This window comes from Equus caballus, chromosome 27, assembly GCF_041296265.1.
Source record: "Equus caballus isolate H_3958 breed thoroughbred chromosome 27, TB-T2T, whole genome shotgun sequence".
NCBI classification, from domain to species: domain Eukaryota; kingdom Metazoa; phylum Chordata; class Mammalia; order Perissodactyla; family Equidae; genus Equus; species Equus caballus.
Genome location: NC_091710.1, coordinates 43,384,659 through 43,403,431, shown reverse-complemented (window position 1 = coordinate 43,403,431; position 18,773 = coordinate 43,384,659). Strand labels below are relative to the sequence as shown.

The following is an 18,773-nucleotide window of genomic DNA, read 5'->3' as shown; positions in this document are numbered from 1 at the left end:
TGAGCGAGCATCTTCTCTACACCTAGGCAAATGGTCAAATTCTTTCCAAGTTTCATCTTCAAACATTTTATCCTTTGTGCTTTCACTGTCTTGAAACATCTCTGAGAGTTCTTTGAACGCGAAGTTCTTGCTGGTGTCACTTCCTCTAGGACATCTCCTCTTCATCACAACTATTTTCACCATTTATGTCAATAAGTTCGCCTTCACTGAGTTCCTCTGGCTGCATATTGTGTCTCCAGTGGTGCTGGTGTCAACATTCCTGGGATCAATTATTTCCTTTGTGATTGTGTTTATTTCTTATTCAAATCTTGCAAAGTTATTTGGACTGTGCAGTAAAATTCTCGTCATCCTGCACGCATATTATCTGCTGTTACTTTCTGCCATGATGCCTGAATATTTTCAGTTGCATGTTTTATGTCATATTTCTTCCAAAACTCAGCTAAAGAAATTTCATGATCTCCCACTGGAGCATCAATAGCCTGTCCAGAAGTTCATCTAAGAAAATAGGCTTTAAAAGGTGAAATAACTTCTTGGCTATTTGCTGGATTACTAAAATTGGTTTTGTAGTGGAAAGCAAATTTTCACATCGTCATTCAAGCGTCCAAGAGAATGAGGGCGACCTGAAGCATTATCCAACAGCTGTAGTGCATTAAAAGTTAAATTCTGTGGGTTTATCCCTGGGAGACAAGGAGGCAACACAATTACATTTTGCTGTCTGTGCATGAACTAAGTAACAAATGTGCAGCAACCAATCACCAACAGACTTTGCAAGAAGGGATGTGATTGGTCACTGATTATGATGTACATTTGTTATTTACATAGTGATTTGTGGATGAAGAGTTGGCAGTGAAGTTTATACTTTTTATGCCACAATCGCTACAATGAAGGTTGCCAGATTTACTTTAGTTCATATACTGTGGTAACTAAAATTTGAATCAGGCTGTTGGGGAACTGGTATTATTTACCTAAACTGTGGTAATTGGATTTTGTGCTTATTCAAATTGTGCAAATTGAGGAGCATCTTTGTGTACATGTACACATATAATTTCCAAAATATTCAAGAGTGGGGGGAACTTTACCGAGGATTCTGTGGGATGTGGAGGGGAAGACTGAGAATAGCACAAAGGACTTTAAGCTGAATATTAGACATCCAAGTTCTTCAAAGTCCTTTCAGCTACCCCGACCAGGGCTTCCTCATTGGGCCCCCACTCTAAAGGTCCCAGCCTTGTATATCTTGCTGATTCATCTCTGCTCCATGCTCTGCTCCACGGCACCTCCCTCCAAAATTTCTCTCCACACTTCAAAGTTTTCCCAAAAGCAACTCAGCCCTCTAGAGTTCCTGCTCAACTCCTAGCTTTGCAGAGTTCCTTAGCTCACAGAATGCTGAAAAAAAAGGAAGAAAGGAAGGAGGGAAGAAAGCAAGGAAAGGAAAAAGGAAAAGAAGGGAAAAAAAAGAAAGTGTTTTTTCCAACAGGAACCACCCACTTTAGAAGGCCATTTAGTTAGAGTTGCCAGGTTTATTTTAGCCACAAAAAAAAAAAAAAGATAAAAGAAAAGAAAAAGTTGTAAGATTCCCAGTTAAATTTGAATTTCAAATAAACAATGATGTTTTCACTATAAGTATGTCCCAAATATTCCATGAAACATGTGTCTGCTAAAAAGTTATTTGTTGTTTATCTAAAATTCAAATTTAATGGGTATCTTGTATTTTATCTGGCAGCTGTAATTGTTGCCGTGAAAAGCATCTTTTGTTTGTTCCTATTTCACAATAATAGGAAAGCTTGAGAAGCGGAATGAGGAGGTATGCGAGGAGACCAGCGGGAATGTACAATGAGAAGCAGCCAAGTCTGCCTGGAGGAGTCAGGGAAAGCTTCTAGAGCGGCTGGGACATGAAAGCCAAGGAGAAGTTTTCCAGGCACCAAGAGCACTGCAGACAGAGGTGATGGCATGTGCAAAATGATGACGGGGTGAGGGGGTGGATGCCTCTCATTCAGGTGAAATGAAGAATTTCTCTTTCCATCTCTCAGTGTTCACTTTCCTTGAAAGGTGAAATGCTCGTAATGACATGCTGGGCCAGCATAATTCAAGAGAGTCATCGATTGACTCAGTCAAGGTCCTGGCACAATTGGCAGATGGAACAGAGTTTCATTAAAGGGGCTATTTACAAAGGGGTGGCCAGGGTTATGAGGAACCAATAAGAGATGGTGAAGCAACGCAAAATTAGCCGTAGCGGGGAGCCATTACCACCCACCTTGCCCCCACTCCAGGCTCGAAGAGCAAGGGGAGCAGGTGTGGCCAGCTCGGAACCCAAGAGTCAGTCCCCCAACCTCACTCTCCTCCGTCTGTCCAGCTGAGGCGATCCATCAAGACCAGCCTCCGGGTCTCCAGGCAGACTAGAGGAGGGGAAGCAGGGCCGAGACAAGTAGAGAATGCCCAGCATGGCAGCCAAAGAGAAGCATAAGATGAATCTTCCAAGAAAATCATGTTGACCACTTGGGTAGGGTCCTTAACCAAATATTGAGGACCACCTGAGCTGCTTGATGTCACCAGCACAGGGCCTTGTCAGTGTCTAACGGTCCCACACACATCTCAGAAATGGAAGGAACTTCAACTGGCTCCCTGGTCTAATCCTCCACCTGTAAATTCCAAGGTAAGGAATAACTCTCTGCTTTTTATATATATTAGGTATAAAAGGTTGAATATTTGCTCAAGGTCACAGTGCTAATAAATGATGCGTGGGGTGGAGGGACAAAGAGCACAACAGCAACTTGAACGCTGATCGCCTATCTATCAATATAATGTTTTTGCACTTCACTTTTCATGGCTACAGTAGAGTTAGTGGTTATATTTGTATCCCGGAACAGAAAACATATGCTGATTTCAAGACGAGACTTCTTGGCTTTTTTTTAACCATTTATTTACACCTCTAAATGTATATGCAGAAAACCAACTACATAGTGGGTTATATCACTAAACACTCAGGTTCCACAGCCAATGAGGAATTTCTCTATTATATAAAAGCTTTCTTAACCATGGCGTGTATCACCTATACAAAATAACATTAATATTTAATTTCTAAAGCCATTCATTGTGTTTTCAGAGGCCCATGTGTGTTTCCGTTAGACGAATGTGTCTGCATCTACTAGATATCAAAACAGCTGGTTGAAAAGGGAAAAATGAAGTTATATTTTAGGCACATCAATTTGGTCAAAACATGGGAATATAAATACAGGTTATGAAATATTAATAAGGATCTTGGAAATTGTTCTTCTCGAACACAGACATTTTCACCCAGAGGCAGCTCTCAGGTGAGCTGTGAGTCGAGAGTTGCAGGCGGGCCTCTGGGGTCACCCACTGGAAGTCTTGGTTACAACCATGGGTGATGGGTATCCAGAACCAGGCTGTGGGCAATCTGTCCACCTCTGGGAGATGATGGGCTCAGTGGGGAGATGACAGGTACGTGGTCAGACAGACCAGAGTTTGGGTTAAGGGGTCTTCCCCCTTTTTAGTGGTGGGAATTGGGGCTAATCCTTAACTTCTCAGAGTCTTATTTCTCCATCTCTAAAATGGGAATAATAATAATACTTCCCTGGCTGGATTGTGTAATGATTACTATGTTCCAAGGATTGTTCTCAGTTCACCTGTTATGGGTTGAATCGTGTCCTCCCAAAAAATGCTATGGTCCAGTCCTACCCCTAGTGTCTCAGAATGTGACCTTATTTGGAAACTGGGTCTTTACAGAGGTCACCAAGTTAAAATGAGGTCAATAGAGTGGACTCTAATCCAATATAACTGATGTCTTTATAAAAAGCGAAAATTTGGACACAGAGACAGACACACAGAGGGAAGAAGATATGAAGACTCAGGGAGAAGATGGCCATGTACAAGCCAAGGAACCCTGGGGCTACCAGAAGCCAGAAGGCAGGGAAGGGCCCTCCCCTAGGGCCTTCAGAGGGAGCATGGCCCTGCTGACACCTTGATTTCTGACCTCTGGCCTCCAGAACTGTCAAACGATAAGCTTGTGTTGTTCTGAGGCCCCCAATTTGTGGTACTTTGTGATAGCAGCCTTAGGGAATCAACACAGCATTTAACCATCACAATAACTCTACGGAATAAGGACCACTGTTAGCCCCACCTCACAGGTAAGGTAACCGAGGCCCAGAGAGGTAACTTGCCTGGAGTCTCGCACCAGTGGGTGGAGTGGAGCCAGGATTCAGCTGAGTGAGCCTGGATGCAGAGCTCTTGCTCCTAACCACCGTGATGTTCCAACACTAGTTCACCAGTGTGTGAACTGGCACACAACACAGCGGCAGCGCTTAATAAGCCCACAAGAACGGGAGCTGTTGCTCTTGTGCTTGCTGTTAGGCAATCTGTAAATCTTCTGCCCCCAAGGACAGGATGACTTTGGGGGACCGGGTCAGTCCAGGCTCAGGGTTCCTGGGACCAGCCTACTCAGGAAGCACTTTCCCTGGGAGAATGCATGGATGGGCTAGAGGCCAAGTGAGCCTCAGGAGAGGTCACAACCTGAAGGCCAAAGGCCTGAACCAACCTGACAGGTGTTTGCTGATCAGCTTAGTAATAAGACTAGGTCCCAGCTCTTGGCCGCCTTCCATGTATCCGGAACTAGGTGCTTTACGCTTCCATCTTATTTAGTCTCCACATAACTCTGATAGACAGTATTATCCTCATGGTGCAGGGGGGTGAACTAAAGCTCCAAGCGGCTGAATGACAGGGCCATGCCGCTGGTGAGAGGGCAGAGCCCCAGTACCAGGCCAGATCTCATTGACTCAGCCTGCATCCTTCCCTGCACCCATTCCCCTCCAGCCACTGGGCTGCTCACCAGCCCACTAGGGCTTGGTCATTTTAATAGAAATTGCCTCATTATCCAGGTCTGCTTCTGAGACTCTCACCAAGGTAACCACGTGGAGGTGCACACGTGCCCAGAGAGCCAGACACTCCTCTGTCTTGCAGTTGACTGTTATGCACAAACAGTACCGTAAATATCTCTAAAGGAGGGAATGCTGCCAGACAAGGAATGCTAACAAAGCAGACAGGGTTCTTATGTTCCCTCTCCCTCTGGAAAGAGTCCAACTGTGGAAAGAGAGGCTCTCAAAGGTCTGAAATCTGGGGGTCTCAAGTTAATGGGTGCATTTTGGAGACGGAACATATATATATCACCTCAAATTGACATGGCTCCAAGAAGTAACTATACACCCAATTCTAAGCCGTGCAGTCTGAGAATGTTATATAAGTCAGGCTTTCCCACCACTGGACTGCTCTCAGCATTTTTCCTTGAGCATTTGGAGTGTCTTAAGATTAGTTTAGACTCTGTTTAGATTAGCGGGCTTTCAAATAACTACTTGACATCCAAGAGACCTGAAAGAATTAACAATGCCTCGCTCAAGCACCTACCTGACAAATTGAAACTTGCTTTACAGGTCACCCCTGTTAGGAAATACATCTTATTTTCTTATTTTGTTCAAAGGCAGAATTTGGCATAAGAAGTGGTTTCAAATGAAATATGCAAGATCAAGTTGAAAGAAAAGCTTACAATTTGAGCATCTTTAACTGCGACCACTGATGTATGTGCCAGACGCAGCCCTGGCTGGAATCTGAGTCACAAATATTGCAAGACCGAGATAACAGGCTTTGATTATAGTGTGAAGTGGAGGGACAGCACCAAAAATAACCCTGAAATGTTAAAAGGGAAATATTTCTGATTAGAGACATTCACGCTCATAGTTTTGAGGTCACTGGACCCAAAAGAATGCATTGTTTTATTTTTTCTGGAGTGCACTAGCTTGGTGCAATTATTTATCAACTAGAATACAGGAAAAGAAACAAAAATTATTTTCCCGCATGAGGACGAAAATATAAGTCTTGGAGTTTTTATTTTAAACACTTTTTACTTTGGGAAAGCTAATTTTTATCAAAGCTTAAAGAAATTTCCAGACAATTTAATCTATCCTCACCTCTGTACAAAGTTGGAAAAGAGCTTGAATTAATTAGTGCATTTAAGACGGATTCTCTTTAGAGACACATCCCTGTTTTACTGAGTCCTTCTAGGGTCTTGTAAGGATGGTGGGTGTTTGGAGGCACAAATTTCTTGTTCCTGGTCTTTATTCTTCCATACAGGAGAGAAATTCAGCCAATATCTCTATCCGGAAGTTCCCCTACCCTCTCCGTGGCGATAGGGCATCCATCTTCCCCCCGCCCACTCAGCTGCTCTCCTCTCCGCCAGTGACATCAGGTTGCCCACATTCCTCATGTTCCCCGGGGTGGTTACTTTGGCATAAAACAGGCGCCAGCCCTCTCCCTCCTGTCTGCCTGCAGGTGATGGGCGGCCCACTTTTGCATTCTCTCTCCATAAACTCACCCGGGACAGGAGTTCTCCTCCCGTTAGGGCAGGGAGTTGCTCTCATTCTCCTGTTGCCCCACCTGTGAGTGGGGCAAGGTGTGGGGTAAGGATGAGGAGTTCAATTCAGTAAAAAAAGAGACACATTTAGGTCTTGGATCCAAGCCACATTCTCCAATCCAGCTTTTCAATTGGTGTGGAACCTGGAATGGCTGATGGATGAGCTCCAAAAGCAGGGACCAGACACCAAAATAATATTGGGTCAACCAGGAATGCCAGCAACTGATAAAGCATGATCCAATTCAGCTCTTCAAGAGTGCAAGGCAATTAGCAACATCAATGGCTCTATCTAGTGTGAACCAACCAATCTAAAAAAAAAATGCAAAAAATGCAAAACACCATTGTAACCTCCTTTTTTTGGGTAAAAAACAAATGGAAGAAAACATTATTTTCAGAGGGGTTAGTTTAGTTTGTCACCGCTAGAATGTGTGAGGTGTGATGCTGGCCTGTCCAAGTTCACTGCCAGGTGTGGCCATGGGGAAGTGAGACCCGCCTCCCAAGTCATGACAGGAAAAACCAGTTTGGGTCTCAGCTGTGGCCACATCTTCTCTGCTGTGATCAACGAGCACTAGTGATGGGCACATAAACAGACACTGTCTTGAGTTGACACCGAGCCTCATCTAATGATTTGTGTATATAATTCTCCTTGGGTGCTCTTAGCATATATGAAATGTGTTGAAAGATAATTTGCCTTAGGGATGAAAGAGTAACTCAAATGAGCAATTCATCACTCGGCTAGGTGTGAGAAGCATCTTTTTGATGTATTGACAGTTTGCCAGTCCAAGCAGCAGACACCATTGAAACAGAGCTTTTTGAGTAAAAACAGAAGCATCAGACAGGAGGAGAACTGGCAGGCGCTGAGCACCTACAAGAGCATGTGGGAAAAGCATTTTGGAAACCAACAGACAGTGTGAGTCTTACTCGTGCCGTGGGACCGCACACAAGTCGCTTAACTTTAGCGAGCCTCAGTTTCCTAATGTGAAAAACGGACATAATCATATCTTCTTGCAGGATTAAATAATTGGGGCTAGGTAAAACTTTAGCACAGTGTCTGGCACATAGGCAGTTGGTAAATGCACACGACCTCCTAAATCCCCTTTTAAAGGGCAATTCTATCAAATAGTACGCAGGGTTCCATGGCTTCTAGAAGGATGAGGCTGGGCTGCCTATTTTTTACCTCGTATTTACACACCGTATTCTGAAGCAGACTCTCAAATCCCCTTGAAGGAAAAGAAAAGAAGCATCACCACACACGTGTCTTGCTCAGGAAGGTGTGCAAAGGATGAATCCTGAATTCAGAAGTTGACCACGGGGCTCACGATGACTCAGACAGCGCCTTCCCCGCGCCTGGGAAATGCCTGGCCCCACACTGCCCTCTGCTGGCGGTCACAGTACTCTCCGCCGCCCGCAGCCTCACCCACGACCAGCCTCGGATTCTGTCTCCGCCTCTCGCGCTTCGAAGGCACCCCAGGATGCTTAAAGAGGCTTGTGAAGATCCTAAACGTGCTAAGAAGGCAGGCCGAGACAGGGGGCGAGGCCAGCAGCGGGTGTGAACTACGCAGCCTGCGGAACCGGGGGCGATCGCCTTTTTACGCATTTGTCTTCTGTTGTGTTTCCACGCCCTCATCCTCTCGCCCCATCCTAATCCTTGTTTGTCTCACTTTCCGTTTTAGAACTGCTGCTTTTTATTTGGCATTTTATTATCCTTGACCCCAGCCCTTTATCTCCCTCCTCTCCTTTTCTCTTTCAGTTAAGGTGAGTGTTTTATTTTTAACCCCAATTTGTTTTTTTTAAATTAACTTATTTATTTTCGGATGTACATCATATTTCGAATTCTGTGTACATTACATCTTGTTCACCACCTGAAAACTAATTATAGTGCATCCCCTCACATGTGAACCTAATCACCCCTTTTGCCCTCCCCCGCCCCTTCCCTATGGTAACCACCAATCCAATCTCCAATGCTATGTGTTTTTTTTGTCGTTGTTTTTATCTTCTACTTATGCTTGAGATCATATTTGTAATGGTCACTGCAGTGGACATTTAACTTCTCTAGCACCCCTTTGTCCTTCTAGGAACAGCTACCCCCGTCCCCTGGGAAATTCCTCCCCCCTCCCCCCTGGGTGGTCCAATCAGGAGCTTACAGGCCCTCCTCTCTGGCTACTGTGAGTGGGAAGAGGGTGGGGCGTCTCTCGGGCATAGTGACACCCTGGCCACAGTGACAGTTGCTCCAGGATCCAGGCTGGGCGGGTCAGAGCCCTGCCCCCGCGTTCCTCATGTTGGGAGAACCCATTCCTTTGGGTGGCCAAGCTGGGAAGAAATGCGCCCGGTGTAAGGACCTGCTCGCTGGCAGGAGAAGCCCGGGCTGCGGTAGAGGAGAATGTGGGCCGCAGGACGGGAGTGGCAAGGGTGGGGGGAGGGGAGTCCTGGCAGAACTGTGTCCTTAGTGGGGTTCCCAGCTGCACCCTGTGCCTCTGGTGCAGGAGCGCCAGAACCTTCTCTGTACCGAGAGCAGCAAGCTTGGATCTCCGCCACTTGCGTCCTTTTTCTCGTCTGAGGCTCATCTCCCTGCAACCATCACCGTCACCCAGTCACTCTGGGCGTTTCTGGACGCTTACCCTCCTCCCCCTGAGCTCAGCGAGCCTGGCCCAGGCCCTGGCTACTGAAGGGGCCGCCTCACAACCACTTTAGACCCAGGCCCTGGACCTCGGGGGTGCGCGGCTTCCTTGCCTTGCTTCTTCCTCCACGCCCTACTCACCCGCGGCAAATCTCACACAACCTTGCTTCAACAGTGCTTATGGTCTGGGACCTGCCCAGTGGTGTAGTGGTTAAGTTCATGTTCTCCACTTCAGCAGCCTGGGGTTTGCCAGTTCGTATCCCGGCCTGGACCTATGCACAGCTCATCAAGCCATGCTGTGCAGGTGTCCCACATGTAAAATAGAAGAAGATGGGCACAGATGTTAGCCCAACACCAGTCTTCCTCAGCAAAAAGACAAAGATTGATAGTGGATGTTAGCTCAGGGCTAATCTTCCTCACCAAAAAAAAAAAAAGAAGAAGAAGAAAAAAAGTGCTTATGATCTGAGTCTAGGTTTACCTTTCTGAAAAGCTTAGACACGATTTAAAAGTTCTCTATTACAGAAATTTTCAAAAGTACAAAAATAGTGTGATAAACAACAGCAAAGAACATTCTGCCCCAGTTTCATATGTTTCCCTCCCCTCACTGGAATATTTCTAAAGCAAAACCCAGACAACATATCTTAAATCTTAAATCCTTCTATGCCTCTCTCATACTGAAGAACTTTTCAAAAAATGCCACTATTATCTCACACCCAACAAAATGAACAATAATTCTTCCGTATCATCTAGTACCCAGTCCATGTTCAATTTTCCCTGATTATCTCAGAAATCCCTCCGTGCAGTTGGTTTCTCTGAATCATGGTTCAAAGGAAACCCACACATTGTATATTGTTTAGTCTCCTTTAATCTATAATGGTTCTCTATTTTGGTTATTATTTATTCTCCATGTATTTATTGAGGAAATTGGGTCATTTGTCCTGAAAATGTCTCATATTCTGGATTTGGCTCATTATATCCTCTACTGTTATTAACATATTCCTTTATCTCCTGTATTTCTTGAAAACTACTAGTTTAATCTAGAGGTCTGATTAAATTTACGTTTGATTTTTTTTTAGACGAGAATGCATCATCGGCGGTGCCGTGTACCTCCCCTTGCATCCATCTCATCACGTGCTCATAACATCTGGTTATCTCACTTTTCGTTAAGACTGATCTGTGGGTTCCAGTAGTGTCAGCCTAACCCATTTCTATAAAATTTCTCATCAGCTTTCTTCTAATGATTTTAGCAACCATTTATGACCATCACCTATATCCACTCCTTTTATAAGAGTTGCAAAATTGCTCCCTTCCCAAGAGAAACTGTTTTCTGGAAACACTCCTTTTTTTAGAATTTCTGTTTGGCCTATAAATCCCTTACATCGAAGCAGGCAGGTGATGAGTTTTCTGCTGCTGTGTAATGGACGGCCTCAAACCTTAAGTGGCTTCAAGCAACAACATTCAGCTCACAAATCTGCAATTTAGGCAAAGCTTGGAAGGGAAAGCTCTTCTCTGCTCTGTGTGGCATCAAAGGCTGGGAGTGACTGACACCTGGGGGCTGGAATTATCGGAAGGTCATTCATGCTGGCTGCTCACCGGGACCTGACCTGGACTTGTCAGCTGCTCCACTCACAGGGCCCCTCCACGTGGCTGCTGGGCTTCCTCAAAACATGGTGGGTCTGTTCCAAGGGTAAGCAACCCAAGAGAACAAGGAGAAAGTACTTGGCATTTTTATGACCAGACTCACAGGTCACATAGCATCACTTTCACTGTACTCTATTGGCCAAAGCTGCACAGAGGTCCATCTAGGTTCAAAAAGAGGGGACAGCATAGAATGTCTTTGAGACATTCTGGTTTAAGGCACAATATTAGGCACTGTGAAAAGCACAAGATTAAAGGAACGTGATCCCAGTCCTTAAGGGCCTTACGGTATAATATTGGCCATAAGACAAGTATGAAAAATGTCACCCAAGACTGCTGTGAAAAATGCCAGAAGGGAAGTATAAAGCACAGTAGGGTCTGAAGAGGGAGGGGGGACCTGCAATGGAGACCCACCTGGGGACGCAGTTAGTTGGTCAAGTCTAAGGGACATGGCAGCTTATAAATCGTGTAACTCTGAAGAGAGAAGAATGACAGAGGCCCAGACTCTACTGAAATTTTAACTCTTAGAGATAAGAATGAATTAGGCAGGAAGGGGCAAGAGCTGAGAAAGCAGCTCTACTGGATAGTGAAAGAGGAAGCTCTTCAAAGAGGCCCTAAGTACTTTTTCTGAAATAAGATAGAATATCAATCAATCAACCAATCAATTATAAAAGAATAGAAGAGCTCTTAATGCTTTACTCCTATGCCAAGCTAATGAAATAAACAAGATACTACGTGCCTGCAGCATCCCTAATTATAACCAAGGAGAACAGATGCTTTTACTATGTGCCAAGCACTGTGCTGAGAGGTTTCCAGAATTACCTCATTGTATCTTCCCATTAGCCTCATGTAGCAGATATTTTACAGATAAGACGACTGAGGCTCAGGTAGGTGAAGTAAGTTATTGAAGTTTCCCCTGCCAGGATTGCAACTAATCTATATTTAATTTGCACCCAACAGTATCTTAAAATATTATTTTTTAAATGAAGTATATTCACTTGAGCTTACTGCTCGTGTTCTGAGATACAATGGCAATTTCCCAGCGGACAGGAAAGGGGAAAAGTGGCAGTGCACAGTGGACTTAGACATTTAGCCCAGTGGGCACCCGCACAGGCCTTGAAGTCCATGGCGGCCCACACTGAGCCTCAGTTCCACCAATTACCTGGCCGGTCACCTTGGAGGCCTCCCAGTTTCTTCATCTGTAAAATGAAGGAAATGTAATCCATGCATCTGCTGACTCTGCTTGCTGTCTCTTGTTTTTACCCCACAGCAACTTTGAAGCAGAAATCATCACTTCTATGCACTCACGGGAAACAATCCACTCCCACGAAAGCACTAATGAGCAACGTGCGCTTTACTGAAGATTTCCTGACAGTGCACTGTGCACAGTGCTTCCTCCAAACTCCCGTGAGATGCAGTTCTCAAGTCTCTCTTCTCGGCCTCACGGCACCCAGGACCCCCTCTCTCTCGCCCTGTACCCACAGTGCTCAGTTTTGGCTCCTGACTCCTCCCCACTCAGATCTGTCCCCTTGTCCCCCAGGCCTCTCATTCTCTCTCTTTTGTCTTTGACAGATGCCTTCAGCTCGTGCCCAGTCCCAGTTTCCAAATCTACAAACCCACACCTGTCTCCCTGCTCCAGCAAACCAGGATCCACTCCCCTTCACTGTCAGTGGAGGACTGTCAATCACATGCCACCTTCTTCCTCCAACAGGGATGAGAGAGAGAGAGAATTCATGTCAATGGATCACATAATCATCACTGAATTAAAGGCAGCTGTGATTTCCATAACAGTCCTGCCCTCTCCCTTTCTGTACCACTACTGAGTTGATGCCAAAAGTGAATGGCAGAAAAACCCTTTGTTTGGGGCTCCCATTGCAGAAGAGGGCATTTTATCATATCATTGGGAAAAGCAAAAAGCACTAGCATGGGAAACTATAACTTGTCAACATGTGGGCTAAAAACTGGGCACTCTCTCTAAATGGAAACTCCGACAACAACTGGAAAGTTGGAGCTGTGTTCTTCTTCTGGAATACTGGGAAATAGGAACCCCACTTATATCAAGTCTGGCCTGCGTTCCCCAGCCCGAAAGGTAGAAAGGGGCCGTGCAGTATATGAGAAAAGAGCCCGACAATTAGAAGACCTGGGTCCCATCTGCCGCAAACCATCACTCCACACTAGTGTCTTTGTCCCCCCAGGGGCACCAGGTCAGATGTCCACAAAAGTGGCAGGTGGGTATGTGGGATGGAGGAGGAGGCAGGTGTTGGGCAAAAAAAGCCAGTACAAAACACTCCTAAAAGCCATGGGCCGTCGTGACCTCCACTGAATAGAGACTTGGAGAAGTTGAGTCAATATCCCAAGGTCGTGTAGCTGGTAAGTGGTATAGAGCTACGAATCCGACTCCAACAGTCTGACTCCAGAGTCAGCATCCTTAGCCAACAGACCAACGCCTCTCCAAGCATCATCTTCACCATCATAGCTAAAAGGTACCAAATGCTAAGTTTATGCCAAATAGGATGCAAGTTGCGTCATCAGCATTACTTTTTTAATCCTTTCATCAACCCTGTGAAGTAGATACTATCATTATCTTCTTTTTATGTAGGGAGTAAGTGGTAGCCCAGAGAAGTTAAGTAGCCTGCTCAAGGCGATTAGGGGAGGGAGATGGCACAGGCCATCTGACTTGGGGTATGGCTCTTGAGCAGTGTGCCACACTGCCTACCTGTGGGGCCAGAGGGAACTCACCTCCCTGTGAACTGAACTGCAGAAAGGGAAAGACTTTGCTAAGGATCAGAGCTCTGGGTGCCCACTGACAGGCGCATGGGCTATGAGTGATGGATGCTGTTACCTTGGGTACTCTCAGGTTGGTGGGGTCTAAAGAAAAACCTGTTAGAGTTTGCTTAACCTTTTTCAAAGGGACTCAGTGAGCAAACTTCATCGTGAGAATGATTGCAGGACTGTGGAAACATCAAAGCAGAAGCAACGGCTATCCGTACATCATCTTGGCTACCCAGGCCCTGAAGGTCGTGGCTGCAGGGAAACGTGGGCAAGAGGAAAGAATGTGGGCCTTGGCCCTGAGAGATGTGGTCTTCAGCTACAGCCTTCTGAGGCTCAGTTTTCTCATCTCTAAAATGGGACTGAAAGAATCCCACCTCTTTGCACCAGATGAAGCAATCCTAAAAATACGTGAGTTAATAAATATGAAAATGTTTGAGAATTCTTAGGAAGAAAAGTGCTACAGAAACAGTGCAGTGTTCGAGTGCATTATGCACAGGTCATGCTCATGTAGATTACTGCCCTGAGGAATTGATGTTTCCCATTGGTACAAATCAGATAGGCAGACTAAAGGAACATAACCAGAATATCTGAGTCTATTAGGCAGATATTGAGTATGTGGAAATAAGTGAATAGCTTTTAATTGTAGATTGCCAGCTGGTGCAAAGCCAATGAAATAGATTAAACTTGAATATTCTGAGCATAGACACTTTCCACTGTCGACAGCATGGGAGGAACACGGATGTGAAGGTGGCAGATGGGATGCTCTGAAGACTCTCTCCACAATATAACTACAGTCTACAATAGAACTAGATCCTGGATAAAATACACACACACACACACACAAATCTTTAAAGTATTGCTAAGCTCACAAGTGGTCCCGGGTCAGTAGTGTCCCTTCTTTCCTGGAGAAAAAAATGAATATCTTCCCTCAAGGAAAGTTCCAGTTTTAAGTCCTCAGATTCCCACAGACTAAGTTCAGTCAAATTTGAGCTAAAAAAAAAAAAAAAAATTGGCTAAACACATAGAGAAATAAATGATGTGGAACAGGCAGGTAGTTCCCAACCAACGCCTCTTGCCTTCCTTCCATAGTGAATAGTTGTCGCTAGGAAGCAACTACCCAGCCAGCGATGGTCAGAAATAACCGGGCAGGATTAAGAAAGAATCGAGCAGAATTTTGGACATTAAAAATATAATTGTTTAAGTTAAAATTGTGGTGGTAAGCTAAATAGTCACATAAACACAGCTGAAAAGCTGGTGAGCTGGAAGACATAATGGAAAGACCCAGATGTCAACGTATCAGGGAAAGAGACTAAAATAGGAAAGAAAGACTGTAGTGGGTTGAACGGTGGCTCTTCAAAAGATATGTCTACCCAGAACTCGGGGATGTGACCTTATTGGAAAAAGAGTCTTTACAGGTGTAATTAAGTTAAGGGTCTCGAGATATCATCCTAGATTATCCAAGGGTTCTTATAAGAAGAGAAGAAGACATGGACACACAAAAAGGAGAAGGCCGTGTGAGGATGGAGGCAGAGATCAGCGTGAGGAATCTACAAGCCAAAGAACAGCAATGAATTCCAGCAGCACCGGAAGCTAAGAGAGAGACCCAGAGCAGACTCTCCCTCAGGCCTCGAGAAGGAACCGACCCTGCCAACAGCTTGATTTTGGACTTCTGGCCTTGAGAACTGTGAGAGAAGAAATTTCTACTCTTTTAAGCCACCTTGTTTTTGGTAATTTGTTAGAGCAGCCCTGGAAATCTAACACAAAGGCTAGAGATAAGAAGAATAGACTGAGAGATTCTATGTTCCGTCTAGTAATGGACTCAGGAGGAAGAATAGAGAGACTGGAGGAAGGGCAATATTATAAGAGATAATGGCTGGGGCCAGCCCAGTGGCACAACGGTTAAGCTCTCACATTCCACTTTGGGAGCCCGGGGTTCACTGGTTCAGATCCTTGGTGTGGACATGGCACCGCTTGGCAAGCCATGCTGTGGTAGGCGTCCCACATAGAAAGTAGAGGAAGATGGGTATGGATGTTAGCTCAGGGCCAGTCTTCCTCAGCAAAAAGAGGAGGATTGGCAGCAGATGTTAGCTCAGGGCTAATCTTCCTCAAAAAAAAGAAAAAAGAGATAATGGCTGATAATTTTCCAAACTGATGAAATACATGAATCCTTCGATAAGCAATTACAGCATTTAAAAAAGTAGGTTAAATTGTAATACCAAAATTCATACCAAAACAAACTGTAGCGAGAAGGCAGAACATCCATCTCCTCAGAGTCTAGACCTGGGAGTAGAATTATTGGGTCATGGGTAGAGTTTGCCCAAATTCCCCGCATAAAGACAAACATAGCAAAACCCACGGTTTCATGGGTGCCCTTAACCTTCTTTAACTTTTTCCATAGAATTTATTATCACCTGACATTATTTATACGTATTTGTTTGTCTGTGGAATTTCACAGGAATGTAAGTTCATGGGGGTAGAAACTTTGTCCTGTTTTACTCATGTGTGTCTCCAGTGCCTAGAAGAATGCATCTGTGGGCTTATGGAAGGCACTGGATACTTTTCAAATAAATGATAAATGAATGATACACACCCATTATGACCACATAGCAGGTGCTCTGAGAATATTTACTAAAGAAGGAATGTCAGGCACTGTTCCAGGAGCCGAGGACACAAGTCCCCGCTGTCATGGAGTATACATTCTTTAATAAAAATAAAAGATTGATAATTGGATGCTAGAGTCTAATAGGTCATTTCTAGAAGCAGAAGTACCTTGTCATAAGTCCCCTTAAGTTAATGTTAAAGGAGAGTGCCCTTGCAGAAGTCTATCTCAGAAAAGAATGTAACACGGCCCATGGGTTGAACAAGCCCAGCGGGCTTTGTTTTCATTCTGGTGTTTATGTTTCAATTCTAGAAGTCAGGCATTGGTTTATATTGTGCCCGAAGCTTTCCCAGTGGTTTCTCCTTATGAAAACGTTAACTGAGCTTGGCTTCTGTGGGGTAAATTCCAAGACTTCCAAAGCAAATATTTTCTAAAATACCAACCCAAGTCTATTTAACAAAATCAAGCGCTGCCCGAGATTATGGCTTCAAACTAAAGAAGGCTGTTTCTTCACCAACTGCCATTTGCACTCCTCCCAATATTGTCTGAAGATCTGGGAACTCATGCTCTATCTGTGTCATCGATAGGCACATGACGAGAGGCATCCATCGTGAAGCTGCATCTTGGCCTCGCCTGTCTGTGTTTACTGGTGGTCCCTAGGAATCCCCTGCATGGGACCACAGATGGGTATCTCATGTAAGATGTAAAAAGAGTTCAAAAGAAGCCACATGTGAAAACTGATGCCAAGTAGCTCCAGAGGTCTGAAAATTTAAGAACAATTTAGCTTTAAGGAGAAGCAATTTTGATGAGAAAAGATTCTGGAAAATGTATTGCCAATTCAATGGCGAAGACATTTGAAAATAAAGACGTCAAACCACAATTGTGAGATTCATTGTTAATCCCCTGGGTCCGTTGATAAGGCCATTTGTACATTCCATTTGTTTCCTTCTGTGATGGAAGATGTACTGATTGCCCTGTAGAAGTCAACCTCTGGCCTTATTAACACTTGGGCTTGAACCCAAATAGATCTAGAAAGATTGAGAAGAATCAAAATGACAGAGAGGGTGATGAAGCAAGAAAACAGATTTGCCATTCTTTTAAAACTTAATTTCCTGGATTTTCCATTTGTGACCCACCTGGGTGGCCACTCAGCCTGTCAGGCTGTTTCAAGGGTTCAGACTTGGAACCGAGCAGCTCTGTGTGCTGAGCAGGCCAGTGGGCCTGCGCTGGGAAAGTGGATTGGAGCTGATATAATAAATAGTTCCTCATGGCTGCACCAGGGATTTCATCCCTCAGCAGCACTCCCGTCACTGCCACGACTCCACGTGGGGGTTACTCCAGCAAAACCAGAGGAGGATGGAGCCCATTAGATACTTCCCCCAAAGAATTAAACTTTGCTCCTCAGAGAAATTGGTAGTGAAGGATGTGATTTTAAATAGAAATTTCTGGCCTCGGTTTCTAATCCCCAAAATCCTCCCTCAAGTCAGGCCATTTCCCTGTTTTTAAAATGATAATGCTGAGTCTTAACAGGGTGAGGGATGTGTGTGAAAACTGAATGCAGGCTTTGAAAAGCAAATGTGTGGGTGTGTGCCTTCAAACGTTAACCAAAGCTGCGGGTCCAGTTGGGTTGGGTAGCAATGGCAGTGAAGAGGGGACACAAGATCAGATAACATCCTTGTCTTTCCCTTGATGTGAGCCAAGGTCAGGAAGTTTAGGGGGAAGCAGACAGAGGTGATCGTGACAGTAGATAAGAAAGAGGACCTTGCCATCGTGTTTGAATGAACTCTTGGAGCCCTCAACCCTGCAGTTTTTCAGGAAAGAAACTTGAACCCAGAAAGACTGTGAGGCCACAAAGTTTAGATACTGCCACAGCCCAGGCTAGAACCTATGTCGCCTTCTTCTAGCCCATTGCTCTCCTCACGACAGATGTCTTCAAGATACGGAGAAGGAGTGACCGGGCCAGAGCCCAGGATGAGAGTATGAACCTGGAGAGGAAGGGCACTCACGTGAGGGGAGATGTGGCTGGATTTAGCAATGAACTGAAAAAAATATAAAATACGGCTAAGTAAAATGCAAGGTAATCTTGTTTTGGCAGAAGCATTGCCTTTTGATTTCATGTTATTAAGAAACTCATACTCTCTCGCTGACCACGGAACCACCTGGAAGTGGAAGCTCGGCTAAAACAGGATACCTTCTACCTCACACCATGTCGCCCGAGGGAACTGTTGTTTCTGAGAACTTTTCCAGACTCTCAGTTATAAATGGCTTGCACTCCCGAACCTGAAAGCTCTTGGGAATATAAAAGAAGTTGTTTTAAGCCACCAGAGCTCTGGATTACTCACCAGTTTGGAATTTAGCAAAAAGGTAAACCATAAGAGCTTTAAGTTGGGTGTCAACTTGCCTCTTAAAATACTTGACAGAGTTTGCAAAATACTTCATTATACCCATTTCTGCTTTGTGTTCCTAGAATCTATCCTGGGTTGGGTGTGGACTGGCAGCGGAGAGAAGAGGGCAAAGGGAATCAGAGAGCTATGTATGATCCTTGCCACTTCCGTAGGACTTTTCCACCTGCTGTAAGACTGAAAATGTGCCCCTTGATGGACTGGCCACAGCAACTCCTTTACTGTGAGGCGTTGGGGGGGTGGGGAAGAGAACAGCTTAAAAGGGAGCTGGCTGAGTATTTAGGATAAAGCAGTTTCCAGGTAACTTCAAAACAAATACAAAGAGGCATT

General features: G+C 44.9%; 1 protein-coding gene and 1 long non-coding RNA gene across 2 annotated transcripts in view; one reads left to right on the top strand and one right to left on the bottom strand.

Annotated features, from left to right (window-relative positions):
- Positions 1–18,773, bottom strand: part of ENPP6 (ectonucleotide pyrophosphatase/phosphodiesterase 6) — a 103,782-nt gene that overhangs the window by 65,250 nt on the left and 19,759 nt on the right. The gene's annotated exons all lie outside the window — the stretch shown is intronic.
- Positions 1,808–14,451, top strand: LOC138921064 (uncharacterized). The gene is made up of 5 exons (XR_011433327.1): positions 1,808–1,939; positions 2,268–2,650; positions 10,109–10,719; positions 11,941–12,077; positions 12,243–14,451. It is a non-coding gene; the product is annotated as an uncharacterized lncRNA (long non-coding RNA).